This window comes from Triturus cristatus, chromosome 6 (assembly GCF_964204655.1).
Source record: "Triturus cristatus chromosome 6, aTriCri1.1, whole genome shotgun sequence".
Classification (NCBI taxonomy): Eukaryota; Metazoa; Chordata; class Amphibia; order Caudata; family Salamandridae; genus Triturus; species Triturus cristatus.
The window spans coordinates 654,305,413-654,323,520 of record NC_140589.1 but is presented as its reverse complement, the minus strand read 5'-3'; positions in this window follow the sequence as shown (position 1 = coordinate 654,323,520).

Genomic DNA, 18,108 nt, shown 5'->3' with positions numbered 1-18,108 from the left:
AAAAGGGTTTTCTTCTGCTCTTGAGGGATTAAATCTCTAACGGTTTTCGAGGTAGACAACCAAGTTTAGTGACTACCCACAAACTTGGGAGTTAATGGATGTTTAAAAATGTTATGCCGGTGTCCCCCATCCTGATATGTCCACTATCTGACTGATTACATTTACTCATACTTAAAATGACAACCTGACTTGAGTTTTTTCACATATGAGTAAATCCTGTTGCGAGTTAAAATTCACCTTTTAAGAATAACAAAGTTAGCTTTGCACTCCTAAATTATATTATATCTAGGTGTTAATGTTCATATGTTCCAACTAGTTCCTATGCACATACTTCCCTATGTCATATGAAGGAGATGACACATGGGTAATAGTTTATAAGACAAGTTGTAAAAATCGCTCTATTGTCGAACAATGGAAGCAAGGTGAAAGTGCAAAATCCTCTGTATCATCCACAAGGCAAGTAGGGGCAATAGACCAATACACCTTCACTGATGTGCAACACATTGCAATCTAAACAGAAACTCCAAGAGAGCAAACTTCACCGCTCCACATCCATACAAAATGACAAATTATGGTGGGAGATAACTGGGAGATCCTGGAAAGCAATCCATGTTTAAAGGTAAAGCCAAACTCCATGCAATTATGAAAAGGCCTTAAAACTGAACTGTTCCATAATGCATTTACCTGAATTCCTGACAAGCAGGAGAAGTAGTCAAATATATCATACTGAAGACCTTGACACCTGTTACACTCTAACACATGTTTCGGATGACAAGGTGTACATGCAACTGCTATCTGATCCGACTGCATCTTTCAAACAAGTTCTAATAAACATTATAGATAAAGCTCTTCAATCTGGAACAATCAATGAAAGAGACAAAAAATTTCTTATCAAACAAAACCCTAGTACACCCTACTTGTACATGATACCGAAAATACACAAAAATTTACGACATCCTCCATTCAGACCTATTGTGAGCACCCGGAACTCTATTCATGAACCAATTGGAAAATACATAGACCGACATTTGCAACCGATAGTACGACAAATGACAACATACATCCAGGATACAACTGATTTTCTAACAAAACTGGACAAAATCAAATTGACAGAGAACGTTGATCATATACTCTGTACCATGGATGTACAGGCACTATATACTTCAATTCCACACAATTCAGGACTTGAGGCACTTGAATTTTTTCTTTTAAGAAGCAACAAAGACAACAACCTCAGTATTTTTCTGTTGGAGTTAATGCACTTTACGCTATACCATAGCTACTTCACATGGAAAGATCAATATTACACTCAGTTGAACGGCACTTCAATGGGCAATTGCGCAGCTCCTGCGTACGCAAATCTGTTCATGCACCATTTTGAGATCAACAATATCTTATCGCAAAAACAATGAATTGATAATACCATCTTATTTATCCGTTACATTGATGACATCTTTCTTATCTGGAAAGGAGCAGAAGTGGCATTACTAAATGCCATACAAGAGCTGAATGAAACCGACAGTCGAATTCAATTCACACATACCATTGACAAACAGAACATCTCTTTTCTAGATGTTGAAGTCATGATAAAAGACCATGAATTGGTAACTTCACTATACACCAAAAGCACAGACAGAAACAATCTGTTACATTTCTCAAGTTTCCACCAAATGAGTTTGAAACAGCATTTACCATACTCTCAACTGCTTAGAATCAAAAGAATATCATCAACAGAAGAATTGTACCAAGCTAATAAAGACAAAATGATGATAAAATTCAAACAAAGAGCATACCCTGAGTCCGTGCTACACCAAGCCAATGAAAGAGCAGACAAAAAAAATAGACAGGAACTATTAATGGTCAAAAACTTGGGAGTAAGACATGAACACAATGTTTTTGTATCAAAATATTCAACAAAAAGTCAAAAGATCAAACAAACCATCAAAAAATATTGGCCAATGCTACAAGCAGAAACTGAGTTCAACGGCATTTTCAACGAAAATCCTATATTCGCATACCAACGCACAACGAATTTGCTACAACTGTTGAAACAAAATAAGAAAGATGTAACTGCGACACATAAGGGCACTATCCCCTGTCTCAATTGCGGAAGTTGCAATAATATCATGAAAGGCCCTATACTGACACATCCCACCCAGGGGACTCCAATCAAATTACAAGTAACAGCGACCTGTGATTCAAGCTTCGTGGTGTATCTGCTTAAGTGCCCATGCGGTCTTACTTACGTGGGTAAAACGGAACGCAAGATAAAAATCCGAATAACAGAACACAAGAGCAATATAAGAATAAACAACCCTAAATCCGTTATTGCCACACACTTCAACAAATTTTCACACAACATTAGCCAACTTCGATTCCTCATTCTTGAACAAATTCAACAACAAAACGGGAGGGATAATAAAAAATTCCTTCTACAAAGAGAATTGTACTGGATTTTTAAATTGGACTCTTTACACCCAAAAGGGCTGAATGATCGGGTGGAGTACAATTGTTACCTGTAAATTATTATCCATTGTTCACCTGTTAAGCATAATTTTGCATTCACTGCGCTGACATAGCGACCAAGTTTAATTTCTAATCAATGAGTGTACATTTTTTTTTTTTTTTTGTAAATGTATTGAGGCCTTCATTTCTAACAATGTTTCTAGATTTGTTTTTTGGTTTTTAGTTCACGAACATTCATGTACCGTATTGCTATGATTATTTGCATAATAAGTGGGTCAATATTGCGCAATATGTGTGTGACAGTCAATAATGTGTACACGGGTGATAGTCTTTCCTCTTTAGTCTTTCTTCTATAGCCATTAGCAAAGCCCGCGCACGCTTCACTATTTACTTCCGGGTCACACCAGAAACAGTTCAGATTCTAATGAACACTGAACGCGAAGGAGTTACGTCCGTATGGCGGGTTTAAGCAGGTATTCTTTTCAATTTGACCGATACCACTGAGGCTACCAACTTTGCACTGATTTAAGGCATGAGCGATTGACGAGTAATTTTAAACACGCGTTTATCACATTTTACCGAGCACCGCGTCTTTTCCACTAAGGCACCTCGTCTATAAAACACACGCTAAGTCTGTCACCATCCCAAACACTATTTCTGGGTGAGTTAAGCATAGCGTTACATTTTTAACATTTTACCAAGCACCGCGTCTTTTCAATTGAGGAACCTCATCTACAACACACTCACACACGCTAAGTCTGTCACCATCCCAAACACTATTTCTGGGTGAGTTAATTACAACGTCATTTCATGAACCCCGCACAGTCATTATTCCACTCGTTGCATGGCGCAATTTATGTTTTTACAGTTTCCTTTTGCTTCGGTAATCTCGTTTACATTCTGGCGTAGTAATACTAAAGAGAACACATTTTTGTTCATAGGGAGTATCCCCTGAGGAAGGGTGGACCCCGAAATGCATTGGGATAGAAAACCCTGTAACCCGAATACCTAGGATTTACATTTGTAACCCGAGCACCTATGGTGTCAATATGGAACAGTATTCACTGTACAAAACGACAATGAAACGTTGAATTAACATTTTGATCAGCCTACTGTGAAAATAAAACAGTTATGATTGCAGAGATACACTTGATTACGTATTATTAAAGAGTGGAATTTAAAGGAGTGCATATTGGGATAAACCTTCCATTGGAGAGGGAACTTTATTCTGTATTTTTGCCACATCCCTTCGGACAGGGGATAAGATCCCACAGCACCCAAAGCGAGTTAAAAGGATTACTATCTGATTCACAAGATAAATTCAGGAGTGCGACCGACACCTTCACCTCACACTCTAACACCTGCCATTAGCATAGTGTACAAAGGCTTGTTCACCTGCACAGGTATGAAACATATGAGAGGTGATAATAAGAATAAAATGAATAAATAGATCGAACTGAGATATTTTTTCTCTTCTGATAGAATACTAACAACTAAAGAGAGTACAAAAAGCCTCCATTGTGCTAATGTCTTGGGCTCCACTGCCACAAGTCTCCATGATTTATTTCCACTGAATTGAAGAAGTAATTTATTACCATTGATCACTAACTCAGACCTTTTGATCTTAGGAGACTTTAAAATCTAGGCGGAATGGCAAGAAACTTTTCTAGCATTAAAAATCTATAGTAACTTTGAACTCCAATTCGCTTACTCACAAAGCACATCAGATGCTTGAATTATTCTGACAAACTCAGACAGAATTAACGTAGAACACATGTTAGAACTACCATGGGCAGACCATTTTCGAATCATCTTTCAAATCATTGATGTAGAAAAAGTCTACACCGTACATGAAACACAAGCTAACAGTTGCAAATGGAAATGGATAACACCATCTGTGTTTAAAAAACACTTTGAGGAAACTCATGCTAACAACACCTCATTAATTCCTTCCAGGAATGTTGATGCTTTATTATAAGAATGCAATATGTCTTTAGCTACAACTTTAGACCTCATGACACCAGTAGAAGCTAAATTGATAAAAGCTAGAGTTCTTGTTTGACCTTAGTTTTCAGCCACCCTATAGAAGGAAAACGAGAAGTTAAGACAATTGGGAAGGCCCTTGTGCAAACATCATAGTAGCCAAGACAAAATTGAATAAACCAAACACATGAGAATATACAATCAGTTGATAGGAAAAGCAAAACATCCAATTGTTCTCAAAAGATTTTACATACCAATATGTCTATGCAAGAACTCTACACAACCTTGAGCAAATTACAAAATTCCACAGCCACCAGTCTTAATATCTTTCCTTCCCAAGAGTTGGGGGACTCACTTTCCTGTTTCTCCACAAAAATGTAATGAAGATTAGGACTGACCTTACATGAAGTGCACCTATTGTTAAAATAAGGTATTGCCCCCCACATCATCTTAGCCACCTTTTCACCTTATCTCATATCTGAGAAGAAAACTGCCTCAAAGTACTTAATTCTATTAAACCCTGTGGTTACCCATTAGTCACTTGTCCAGCCTCCATCTTGAAAAATGGTAGTGATACCATTGCACCAGCAATTACATAAATTAGCCATGCATCCCTTCAATTAGGTTAGGTTCCATCAGCCTTTAGAAGGGAGATAATTAAGCCAGGTGACCCAGTTAATGGTCAGCGAGGATCGCAATTGCAACTTTTAGCAAAATCTTAGGGAAGGGGGTCACTATCCAATTGTAAACTTTTGTGAACTAAAATAAAATCCTAGACAATTTACAGGCACACAGACCAGGTTTTGGCACAGAACCCGACCAATAAACATCCTAAGAGAGATTATTGACAGGGGAAAGCAGGAGAAGTCATTCTCTTAGAGCTGTCTGCGGCTTTCAATCTCATTGACCACATGAGTTTGGTACAAAAATTGGAAAATCGGAATATCCATGAAACACCACTTTGATGGTTAACATCCCACCTATCTAGTAGGTCACAGAAAGTCCAACTAAGCTTGTTCTCCTCACCTTCTAGCTACTTCGAATTGAGGGGTTCTCTGTGTCGCAGCCCTCTCCCCACTACTGTTTGATCTATGCATTATTCATTTGGCCATCCTACTAGTACTAATGCAAGCCTATGTGATCTTTACGACAATCCGGATCATCCTACAACAAGCTTACCTGTCATGTAGAAGCCACTTGTGCATGGATGAATAGAAACTATCTTAGGCTGAACACACTCAGGTCTGAGTATGTACCTATCTCTAGTAAAGTCAATCTTTTGGAACCTTCAGTGTGGCCTGGCTGCATGGCTTAATCCTGCTTTGCAGCCCAACCCAAACACCAATCTCCTTGGAAAGAAACCTTGGCATGATCCTTCTCCATTGAATATGCAAATGTAAATAGCAGCTATCACCAAGTTTATTTTATTCATATCTGCATGCTTAGAGATGTATTTTCGATATGCTATCTTCACTCACAGGATCATGCTATTCAATGCTTTTGTGCAGTTACACACTGATTAGGGAAAATCAGTCTACCTTGTCCTGCCCTAAAATGCCATCACCCATTTGCAAAAACTGTCCTAGTCAGAGCTGTCTGTAATATGAAAAGATTTGATCCTGTTTCATAACATCTAAAACGCTGGCATTGGCTGCCAATGGGCAAACGTATTATGTTGAAATCAGCCTACATGATGCACTGAATATGAATAACGACAAATGTCGTAATAAGTTTAAAAAATAAAGACTATTTCGCGATCTCAGATCTACAAATAAAGCAATGTTTTAAATCTCTCATGCGAGACATACAAAATGGGGCCTTCCTTGTTCAAGTGCCCCGTGCCGACATCGGTAAAAGCATCCCACTCAAAATATGCCTTGTTTCACCTCTATTAACGTTACAAAAGGCCTTAAAAACTCTCTTTTCTCCCCGGAAATTCAGTAAATTCAGCACTTTCCCTCAGTCATCAGCTGCATCTTTAACTCCAAGAGACTCCAGTCCATACACTTTACTAATATCCTATAATGAATAACTACATTAATGTTGTCAAATGTCAATACCAATTTTTGTGACTATCTACTTTTGTGCATTAAGTGAACTACAAGTAATGGATTTATTTCTCCCATCAAACTGATGTCTAACTTTTTGCCTGCATTATCATACAAATGAAGTGTGCTCATCTATCTCTTCTGATTCTTTTGCACATTTAGTGGCAGCTACCAGTCAAAAATTAGTTTAATTTATTTTTAACTCCGAAGGCTTCCTTTGGGATTACCTGCTGGTACACCAAATCTTTATTCTTGAAACATAGCTGTTGATTGCAATTAATTAGCTGCACTAATTGCGTTTGGAAAATAAATCCATCATTCATTGACAAAATCTTATCCGGTTGTTTGTCACTTCCATTGGATTTGGCAGGCTATTGATTTTTTGGCACTGGCTCAAATGCAAAATAGTGCATTACCCAGGAGAGCTGGACATTCAGCCCTGCGGCTATATAGGATCAAAGATTCTGAGCACAGTCCAATTGCACTGTCAACATGTTCTGAGTACTTAGGGGTTGATCTTTCTCAAGATGGTACAATTCATAACAGCAGTGTAATCAATGCTTTAAATAGCCCTGACATACACATTGGCTGAATCTGAAAAACAAAAACGGTGTCTCTCTATTGTAGGTCATGCTATGTAAATAATCATCGGGAAACGTCCTTTAGGATGAAGCCCCAACCATGCTGTGCCTTTACAGCAATGGCAAAAGAATGAACGCGTCTTTAGCACGCATTCGTTCTGCACAAAAGTCGTTAGAATGACTTGCTTTAGGGAGGTGCATTGGTGTAATGATGTTGGAATTAAAGTCCAACAACTTTCCTGCTCTTGCGCAGACTGGAGTTGGAATAGTAAATTAAACAATTCCAAAATACAGCACTCACCTAAGGCAAGTCGTTATAACTACTTGTGTGCATAATGAATGAGTGCTAAAGACATGTTCGTTCTAATGATAGCGTTCCCTAGGCATGTGTGATAAACGCCTGCGGAATACCGTCATACATTCTAAATAATCAGCATCTCTCATTTTAGAATTCAATCACCATTTCTTAAGATTTATTTGTTTAAATCAACAAAAAGGTGAACAGAAATATAGAGGTGGGCTAATTTGCACAGACAGCATTAACAGAATTTTTCCTTTCCTAAGATTTCATTATGCAGCCTGACGAATCTTTCTTGAACATGAAAACTTTCAGTGACCTTTGTTGGAACAAGATGGGTGGCTTAATTGTTTGATGGCATATTCATTTTTTCAAAATCGTAATGCTTATGCTAAGCCCACAAAAGGGGATCCAATTTTCCAAGCTCTTCTTATTTCTATATTCTAGCCCTACTCTCCTATATGGAATCGGAGATCTTTGATCATAACATTAATGTTCTTACAAGATTTAAGAAAGTATGATTTAGAGAACAGTGACAACTTCATGGAAATAACTGCCTAAAGATATATGGTTAAAAAATAATAATCTAAACTTCAGAAAATGGCTTAAATGTCTTGGAAAGTGTAAGGAGGCACACAAAGGTACCCACACAGAAAGCAAGCAACCATCCCAATGGGAGCCACCCAGATAAAAGGCAGAGGCTCCTGTGGTACATAGTTTGTCTATAAATCGGTAGAAAGAGAGACCCAGTCAGACAGAAGTACTTTGATGAAGTAAAAAGCTAGGGGGAACTAGGGCACAATCCCAGTAAAGCCTATAAAGCAGAGAAATGGAGGGACTGCTAATTGTGGTATTTATTAAGCCTGGGCGGAGTTCGCAGAGTTCTGCTATGTGGAGCTCCACAAAGTGAAAAACAAACTGTGCCGCACTCCGCGGAGCTCCGCAAGCGGCGGAGCGTGTTAGATAAATGCTATACGCAGTGATTTTCAGTGCCAGGTGCTTGTCCGCACTGAGCAATCATCGCAAATGGCCTCATGCACAGTGCAAGTGGGCACTGCTTCCTTTCTGCTGCTCGATTAGATTTTTACTTGAGCTGCAGCTTTCTCAACACGAATGGACAGTTTCTCAACGCAAACGGTTGCGACCACTCGCAATGAGAAATCTGACTGCCCGCATTAAGAAATATCGCCAGGAGGTTGATTTTCCACGCTCACACTCGCCAACTTGATATTGACAATCACAAATGAGGAAAAATCTCACTGGGAGGTGGATTTTCTTCGCTTGCGCTCGCCAACTTGACATTGACGAATGCGAGCGAGCAAAAAACCTCAGCGAGTTTTTCGGAACTTCCTGAGCTCTGCATAACGCGGAGTGTGGAAAACTCCACAAACTCCACAAGCGGAGTAGAGCTCACAGCACATTCTTATCTGGGAAGCCTATATGTTTCAGTTGAAGGAATTCCAAGACCTCTTTGAGAGAAAGAGAGACAAGGACTAACACCTTGGTCTGATGGAACTGTTGGAAGGGAGATCAGGGACTGAAATGGGGAATATGGAGACTGATATAACCCTTAAAGACTGGTGTAACAGTCGCGATAGGACTCTATTTTCAGTACATAGACTTTAATAGTAAATACCTTTATAAGTGTGGGGTGCTTCACGAAGGAAATAAATACTTACTTGACATATTGAATAGAATCCTACTCAAATGCAAAATTCACGTTGTGAACCTGGTGATTCTTTACAAAAGGTAGAAAACAAAAATAGGGCCACAAATAGTAGGTAAGGGGGTGAAGAACCTGTTGAAAAATACACTTTAACTGTTTTGCGATGCAGTAAGTAGCATTTTGTCATGCCTTAAATAATGCTGAACTGGCTCAGGAATTGGCAAACAGGAAATTCATCAGCCATTATGGATTGGAAAAACCTAATAACAGCAGTAAAAGCCACCATCTAAGAATGGGGCTCATGGAAGGTTCGTGTGTTAAACAGGCTGAGACTTGAAACAAGTTTTCAGTTCTTGTTTACTCTTCCCAATGAGGCTCTCAGGTGAAAGTTGCCTGTATCTTGGCCTGTGTTGCCCCACTGATCACACTGCAGAGAAACACTGGTCACACATAAAAGAGACTACTGCATGGTGTCTCCTGAATAGAAAATTAGAACAGTGGGGCATACGCGCTGCAGCCACAATAGCCTTACACCTGACCTGCATTGCTGCAAGTCCTCACTGCCCTACAGAGATTGCAATGCCTTCCCACTTGGCTGAGGCAGCCATGAGTTATGCAATTCATACAGTATAGCTTTTATTAGAAACATTAGGAGTATCACAAGACAGTGTTTACCAATATAAATAGATGTTGCTGTTCTCTCATTGCGAGGATTTTTTAGATTTCATTTCCTCCCCTCTAGCCAAAAGTATTTATATTCGTTTTCAACTCAGCACTCTGCCTCTGAGATCAGTAACGAGTCAATGGCACAAGGACCCTGGTATGAGTACTTCTCCGGCATGTGGCTTGGCAGATGAAGATGAGGCACACATATTATGCTTCTGTCCGAGTTACCATGACCCGTGCCGGAAATGGGTTATTCCTGTATGCGAAAATTGAAATTAACTAAATATATAGTGGCGTTTAGAATATTAAGGAGTGACACCACTCCACTAATAGCCATTGCTACAAGCAAATATTTACAGGCAGTACGGCATAAACGTGGTAGACAAATTATTTTAATGACTGTTTTATTCTATCAAAATTGGTTTTATATAAATATATATATAGCTTTCATGCATTTTTTAATGTATTTATTGCTTGATTTGCACACAGTTTTGTTTGACTTCTGCTTCCATTTTGCAGATTAGTAATGGCTAAAGAAAATGAATTTTTGAACAGCGATGTTTTTTAATTCATTGTGCTGTGACATGTCTTAAAATGGTTTTATGATATATCTTTGTAATGATTTTGTACATGTGCACTTTGATGGTACTCGGTTACCGAATAAAGTTCATTACTACTACTCTCTTAATACTTGGTGTATGTGAGGAAACCTAGTAATATCTCTACCTGAAAAATAAATGTGGTTTGTATCAGAGCAGGTTGCAATGCTGCTTGCAAATGATATGTGAATCCTGATAAAAAATATTTGACTGTACAAGAGCCAAAAAGGTTGGCATCGCCAATGCGTAATACTGCAATAGTGACATGCCATGGGGAAGTTGGCATTTTTTATGTGAATGATTTCTTACGACTGCCCAAAGCATTTTTGTGATGTAGCACTCTGTTTAATGTAGCCTATTTCAAGACAGAAGTGGTCGCGTATTTGGATAAAAACCCACTTACAGGTATGTTTTTCAGTTTGTGGATGTCTATATGGTTACTCATATTGGGGGATGTCTATATGGTTGTACCATTGATCCTCAATTCTGGGACTTTCACAAAGTACCAAATCGCAGTGAGTCACAATTTGACCAATCGCATGAATATTATTGAACGAGGTCACAAAATGCGACCCATTAAGTTTCTTTGCTATCACAGGAAAAGTGGCCTGCGGGGTCAGCTAAATACCTTGTTTGTGAATGCTTTTAAATAAAAAAAAATGTTTTCAGATGCAGCCAAATTTTTTTAAAGGAAAACGAAGTGCTCTCAAAAAAAAGTATAAAACTATTTTTTCAAAGAAGGCAATATACTCCTAAAAAATTGGTTTTGGGCAATTCACAAAGGGGAAGGGGTCTCTTGTGGACCCTACCTGTTTGTGGACGGGTTACCACCTCCTTTAAGGTGTCAGTAATATATTAATGTTTTGCTACCAGATTTCAGTTGTAAAACAATAAAACATACCATAAGGAATCACTATTTGGAAGGAACGGACTAAACACGCCCTTCCCAAATACTGATTTCTTATGAATTCCTAGACATATTTTTCGATTCATCAAGTTACCGAATCACTCTATGGGTTTAGAACATTTGAAAACCACATTTTCTTGCCACAAACCCTGCGATTTACTGTATCGCAAGGTTTCGGAAAAGAAAATGTTTTGGTGTATGTTGCCCTAAGAGAGTATTTGTATGACCACTCTGTTTTATAGACACAGTTATCTCTAAACAGCCTTTCCTAAGAATGTTCTCCCTGGTTAATAATTAAATGGCTTCTTCTTAAACATGTCACAAGACAGTGTCCCTCCTCGACTAAAGATATGCAGCATCTGACTTGTGGTCCTCCCATGGGTATCCAATTGCTTTAACTAGTCTGATTTGCATCAAATGCAAAAGAAGAACCATCCAGCTCCATGTCACTAATTTTCCTCTTCATACACACGAACACCTCAAGACACAGATACACCCTCCCCTACTTGATGCATTAGCACTCAGCATCACTCCCATTCTCATTTCAAACTAGGTCACAGAGATGATGTGTTCCTCCTGTCAATATTACCTATCTCTAGTGGCCTGTCTAGATGGGATGTGATTGGGTTACTGCTCCCTCTTTCTTAAAAAAGAGGTCGTTTTTCCTCTTTCTCTTGTTTGTGTGGGCTCTGGGGACACACTACTGTCCACCTTCCAGACATTCTTATTTTTTATAAGATTTTCTTCCTATTTTTGAGCATGCAAAAACATTATGATAAGAGTTTAAACAAGTATTGGCTAAGACAATAGCTCCAATTTGAATTTTAAGTACTGTGCAAAATATTTTTTTTAAACCTGGTGCTTTAGAAAAATAAATCAAAAAGCATTTACATAATAGCCTTCTGCAGAGTAAAAAGGATAGCGTTCAGTTTACACTTCATCAACAATATAAAAATTGTAATGTCTGACGATTCAGTGTACTTTTGGGATGTGAAGTTTTTCCTCATGCATTGCAATGCCTGTGCTTCGGTGGCGGAATGATACACCAAACATCCAATGGCTTTCAAAGTGCTTTGCTGATAAAGTCTGTGCCCTCAACCCCATGCTTTGACTCCCTTCCAAAGCTGTTCTAGTGTAATATTCCATACGTAAACAGCCCCTTTTTACTCTAGAAATGTTAGGGGCGTATCATCATGGGCCGGCGTTAAAATTATCGCCGCTTTTGAGTCCGTTTTCTGGCGAAAAGCAGCGATAATTTTAACGCCCTATCAGCATGGACACGCTAACGCATGAACCCATGCCTTACCGCCCATTATCTTATCGCCTCACATCGCTAATGAGATACGAGGTAGGCATTCCCCTGTGAAATACAGCAAAAATAATCGCTAACAAAGGTTCTCCCTACCATCAAGGGAATCGCTAAGCAGCTTAGCGACATTAAATCTAGCGCTAACCTGCTATATTGACGGTTTCTTACGCCTGCTAATTTTCCGACTTAGCCATGTTTATCATGGGAGGTGGATTGTTATGCTAAATCAACATCTCCCTATCAGCAATGTTTTTTCAAACGCTGTTTTTTATCGCAGATATTGCTGCTTATCGGCGCTCTTGCCGGGATTTCTATCGCCTCTGCGATGCGCGTTGTAAATATTGCGCTGACTGGGTGATAGAATCCGGCGATAGGCGGCGTTAGGATTATGCACGCTAAACGCGGCCAGCGATAATTATCGCTGCTGCTTGCTGATATGCCCCTTAGTACGGCAATACTGGCCATCACTGAGAAATCAGCAGAGGGAAAGCGATAAGAAGAAAATTACATTTTGTTAAAAATGTATATAGTTCTACTCAAGATTAATACATAAACAAGGGAATCGAAAAAGAGGAAGTACGAAAGCACAATACTTCAATCCACGCTCATTTCGGCGGGTAAAATCTTACACTGTGACTGAGCATGCAGAGAATTCATTCTTTGCACAAATCCAACCAATATTTGGATAGGTTGGAAAAACTGGGCCCTGATTACATTACAAAACAATTTGTCTGACGTCACCATCGATACACTCACCTGCAAACAGATGGCACCATGTGGAAACATGCACCACAAGCAGCAGTCTGCTGAGCAGGCATGGAACAGCAGGCAATGCCCACTGATGGAGCAGTGCTTGTGTGGTTCAGGCATCCCTAATATTGGAGGGGGCTTGGTGGCCGTGGTGAAAGGCCAGGTGCGCACTTGCACATTTTGCAGTCACTGTTACTTAGGCAGGTATTATGAAGTTGTGTTCCTGGCCTAACTCTGGACATGGGCAGGCCCTCTCAGTTGTGGTGGGGAAGGTGGTGCAATCTGGAGCTCTCCATGGCACACCAGACGCCCACCAGGGGTAAAAGACTTCTAGCCTCTTACTCCAGGGTTGGAGGCCATTGATTTAATTAATCAGGGGCTTCATTTCCGACATATCCCTTCATGAGAAGAGCATGCCCAGGGATATTGGTAGGACCTCATTTCCACAGGGCATGAGCAAAGAACATAAGCAAACAATTCCTTTTGAATGTGAAAGCTATATTTCAGAAGACACCCATTCAGTATTGCACCAGGGTCCTGCCGTTTGTGCTGAATCCTGCACCTCAACATATAGAGTGCCATTTGCATAGGGGCCATTATACAAGTGAGAGGCATTTAAGATAGCTGACACATTCTCCAAGTTTTGAGAAGTGAGGATTGTTACATCGCGGGAAGCGTGCCAGGAGCTGGTGGCTTTGTGCAATTTAACACACAGTCATTTTGTGCAATGCTTTCAAGTGCTCCTTCAATGGAGTAATGCAATTCTGCTTAGGTTCTGCACAATCTTGCATACTACGTATTGTGCACGTGCACTGCAAACATTTACATAATAGGCAGCATACCCTCTGCTTAGAGAATTATGCAATTAGTAAAATGGGAGTGCCTAAAGTGCTTGATGCCTTTGCAGTTTTACAACCTGGACAGTATCCATACTCTTCGGTTATTGCATGATTCACACAACTGGATAATATATCAAATTTGTTCAGGGTCAAGAATAACCCGACTGATCAGATTTGGTCTTTTGGGAATATTTACCACGAGCCTGTGACGATGTGCACTTTTACTTGATGAGTAGCATGAAATTTGCTTGGTCATTGTGCAAGTTTTACAAACTCAACTGAAGATGAAATGCTCTGGGCACTGAGGGGCATAATCACAAGGACTTAGCTCCCATTTATCACCACCTTAACGCATCAAAAGTGGAGATTTTTTATTTATAAAGTTTTATATAGCGTGAACATGACCCACGAGGGTATCAGAGCGCTTTACAGTACACAGTATAAAAACAGAAGAAAAAAAAAGAAAAAAAAAAGATGAGGTTGTATATAAGCATTTGATATTTGTTATTACTTACAGAAGGGGTGTATAGTATACAAATAACATAGATGACCCGTCTCCAGCGGGACATTGTCCTATATACAGTTATTGAGCATTAGGTGGTTGTGATAATAAACATACATATGATATTCTCCTTCAATCCACCATAGGTTGCATTAGCCAGTTCCATGTTCCAGAGGAGGAACTCCTGATAACAACAGCAAGAGGAATTAAATCAGGCTCCCCTAGGGATCCTGCACCGGCCAGAATATTGGCTAGCTCTATGAATTTTTTAGCCCCCTATGTTAGACACATACTCTCCCTTCACACTAGCCAATCGGGCTTTCGTGCTCACCACTCCACGGAGTCAGCCCTACTTTTTTCCACTGAGGCACTGAGGAAACATGTGGATGAAGGGCAAGTAGCAGCATTGATACTCCTCGATCTCAGTGCCGCCTTCGACACTGTGGCACATCATACCTTGCTACAGTGTCTGAAGAGAGGAGGAGTGACTGGAAAAGCGTGGCTATGGCTGGAATCATTCCTGACTGACCGCAGCTTCTATGTGGAGCAAGGGGGTAACAGATCTGATGTCTTTGATCTTAAGCAGGGAGTTCCTCAAGGCTCTAGCCTCAGCCCCACCCTATTCAACTTATATGTTACACCTGTGGCGCTTATTGCTGAACAATATGGGGTTGAGGTAGTAACATATGCCGATGACACTCAGCTGGTTGTTGCTCTGACCCAGCCAGCTGAGCAGGCTGCTAGAAAGTTCACTTCCTGTCTCCAAGACCTTTCAGGCTGGATGGCCAACAACTGCCTCCGCCTGAATGGAGACAAGACTGAGGTACTCATCGTCGGTAGACCCCCCTCAGTTTGGACCTCGGCCTGGTGGCCTCAGGCCTCGGGACCTCTGCCGATCCCAAGGGATCATGTGAAGAACTTAGGCTTCTGGATCGACTCCAACTTGACTTTTGATTACCACTCCCGGTGTGTCTCGGGCACCTGCTTTGCTATCCTCCGCAAGCTGAGAAAGACGCTTGATTTGCTCCCGGAATTTGCTAGGAAATCCTTAGTACATGCCTTAGTCACTTCCAGGCTGGACTATGGGAATGTCCTTTATCTGGGAGCAAATGCAAGCTGCCATCGTAGACTACAGTCGATTCAAAATGCCGCCGCTCGCCTGGTGCTCCGGCTACCAAGAAGAGCTCCCTCAAAAAAAGCCTTAGAGAAATTACACTGGCTTCCTATTAAGGAACGCATTGATTTCAAGGCATTATGCATTGCCCACAGGATAGTCCAGGGGAAATGCCCGGGCTTCTTGCGCAACTTGCTCCTCCCCTACACTCCTGCTCGACAGTTGCGCTCCTGTGGAGTTGGACTCCTCTCGGCCCCTAGAGTTAAGAAGGCCAGGATGGGAGGAAGATCCTTCCGATCTCTAACTGCCCGTAGATGGAATACCCTTCCGCCCCGACTACGAACGGAACCATCAGAACTAACTTTTCGGAAAGAGTTGAAGACGCTTCTCTTCCCTAAAGGCTAATGCCCTTTGTCTCTTGGACTTGTTGAGTAGGTGCTGTTGTAATCCTTATAGCGCGGGGACACACTGGTAAGTGTAACCAGGCGCTCTACAAATTCAGAAATAATAATAATAATAGGTATGAGGGCTATGGATAATATAGGAGACCCGTGGCCAACAGAGCCTTACACTGACTATAGTTAATGAGCATCAAGTGGATGTGGTAATAAACATACAACACCCCATTCACAAGCTGGTGCAAACTGCAGACAACGCCAGTATTCCCGCGATAACTGCCCCAAAATGTATCTCCACGGTGGACACCTCCAACTAACCCTAATGAGATGCAGAGTAGGCGTTCCCATGCAAAAACACACAAAAAAACCAGAACACCACTTTTACAACGAACTGCCAGATCTGCGAAGCGAACCAAAAACAGGCGATAAGCCCCGGCAGCCGCAGGTATTTAACACCTGCCTCAAGCAGTTGTAAAGACGGACGACTACCTGCAGTAGGCAACGGAGCCCCGCACACAGCCACACCGAAATACAAACAACGCCATGGAGCTACTCATCATGTAGCTCGGAGCCCCAACAGGGCCACAACACCCACCGCCACCACCCCCAGGACCCGTATCCGACCCCCCAGACCATCACAGAGGCAGCGCAGAGTAAGACAGCGGACCTACCGAAAACGCACCACTCTCACAGACCTAACACTCGAGGAAGTCATTGCTCATTAAAGGCTCAAAAGGGTAACTATCCTCCGCATCATGACCCACATTGCCCACAGGCTGACGGTCCCAACACAGCGGAGAACCAACATCCCTCTGCAAACAAAGCTGCTGGCTGTGCTGCACCTGTTGGCCTCTGGTACCTTCCAACCAACAACTGCCAGAGTCGGAGGGGTCTCACAGCCAGTCCTATCAAAGTTCATCACACCTGTCCTGGGTGCGATTCTCAGCTTCATACCCCAGTACCTTCACTTCCTCAACACTGCGCAGGAACAGCTGGAGACAAAGCAAGGCTTCTACGCCATAGCCGGATTCCGGGACGTGTTGGGGGAATCGACTGCACACATGTCCCACTTGTGCCCCCTGTGGATACTGCACACCACTACCGCAACAGAAAGCATCAGCATTCCATCAATGTGCAGGCAATAGTGGACCACCGGGGACTCTTCACCAATAATGTCGGCAACTACCCAGGCAGTGTGCATGATTCCTTCATCTTCTGACAGTCCATCATCAACCAGCACTTCCAGGATAGCACATATGGAACGGGACTGCTCGTTGGTAAGTGCAAAATCGACACATCACACACCCCAAAGCCACCAACACACAATGCACAACTGTGGGAATGCACACGTGACCAAACCACATACAACATGTCAAACTACATGACCACCTACCAGACACAACAACACCACTCCATGGTCATCCTGGGCTACCCATGCACCCAATACAGACATTTCATGGCACCACAGCCGCACAACAGCTGAACGTGTGGAGATGCTGAATGCAGCCATGTGCGAGGATGCAAGTGACCCGTGAATGGGAATGTACACAAGTGAGGTGTGGATGTGCAGGACAGACATGGGTATGCAAACCACTGATATGTCCATGCAGACCACAGCTGCTGTTGACTGGAGAGTAGTGAGCAGTGGAAGCAACCATGTCACCCCAGGCTGTGGGACAGATAGCAGAAGTGTCGCATTCTGTGTCCCCCCCATGTGTGTGTGAGGGTAGTGGGTTGGCCCTGAGTACGCCAGGGCTGCGCAGGGATGTGGTGAGAAACCCCGTTGCACAGAGCGTGGTTCACGCCCGGGAAGGCCAATGTCACTGAGAGTATGGCGCCGCGTGGCCTGCCACGAGGCCGACGCCATGAGCAGTGGGACTTGCGACCCTGTGCACCTGCAAAACACCCCAGGACGTTGATGCACAGACCAGGCCTGCCCGCCCCAGCGCACCAGGGCTGCACTGCTCACCTGCCGACACCGT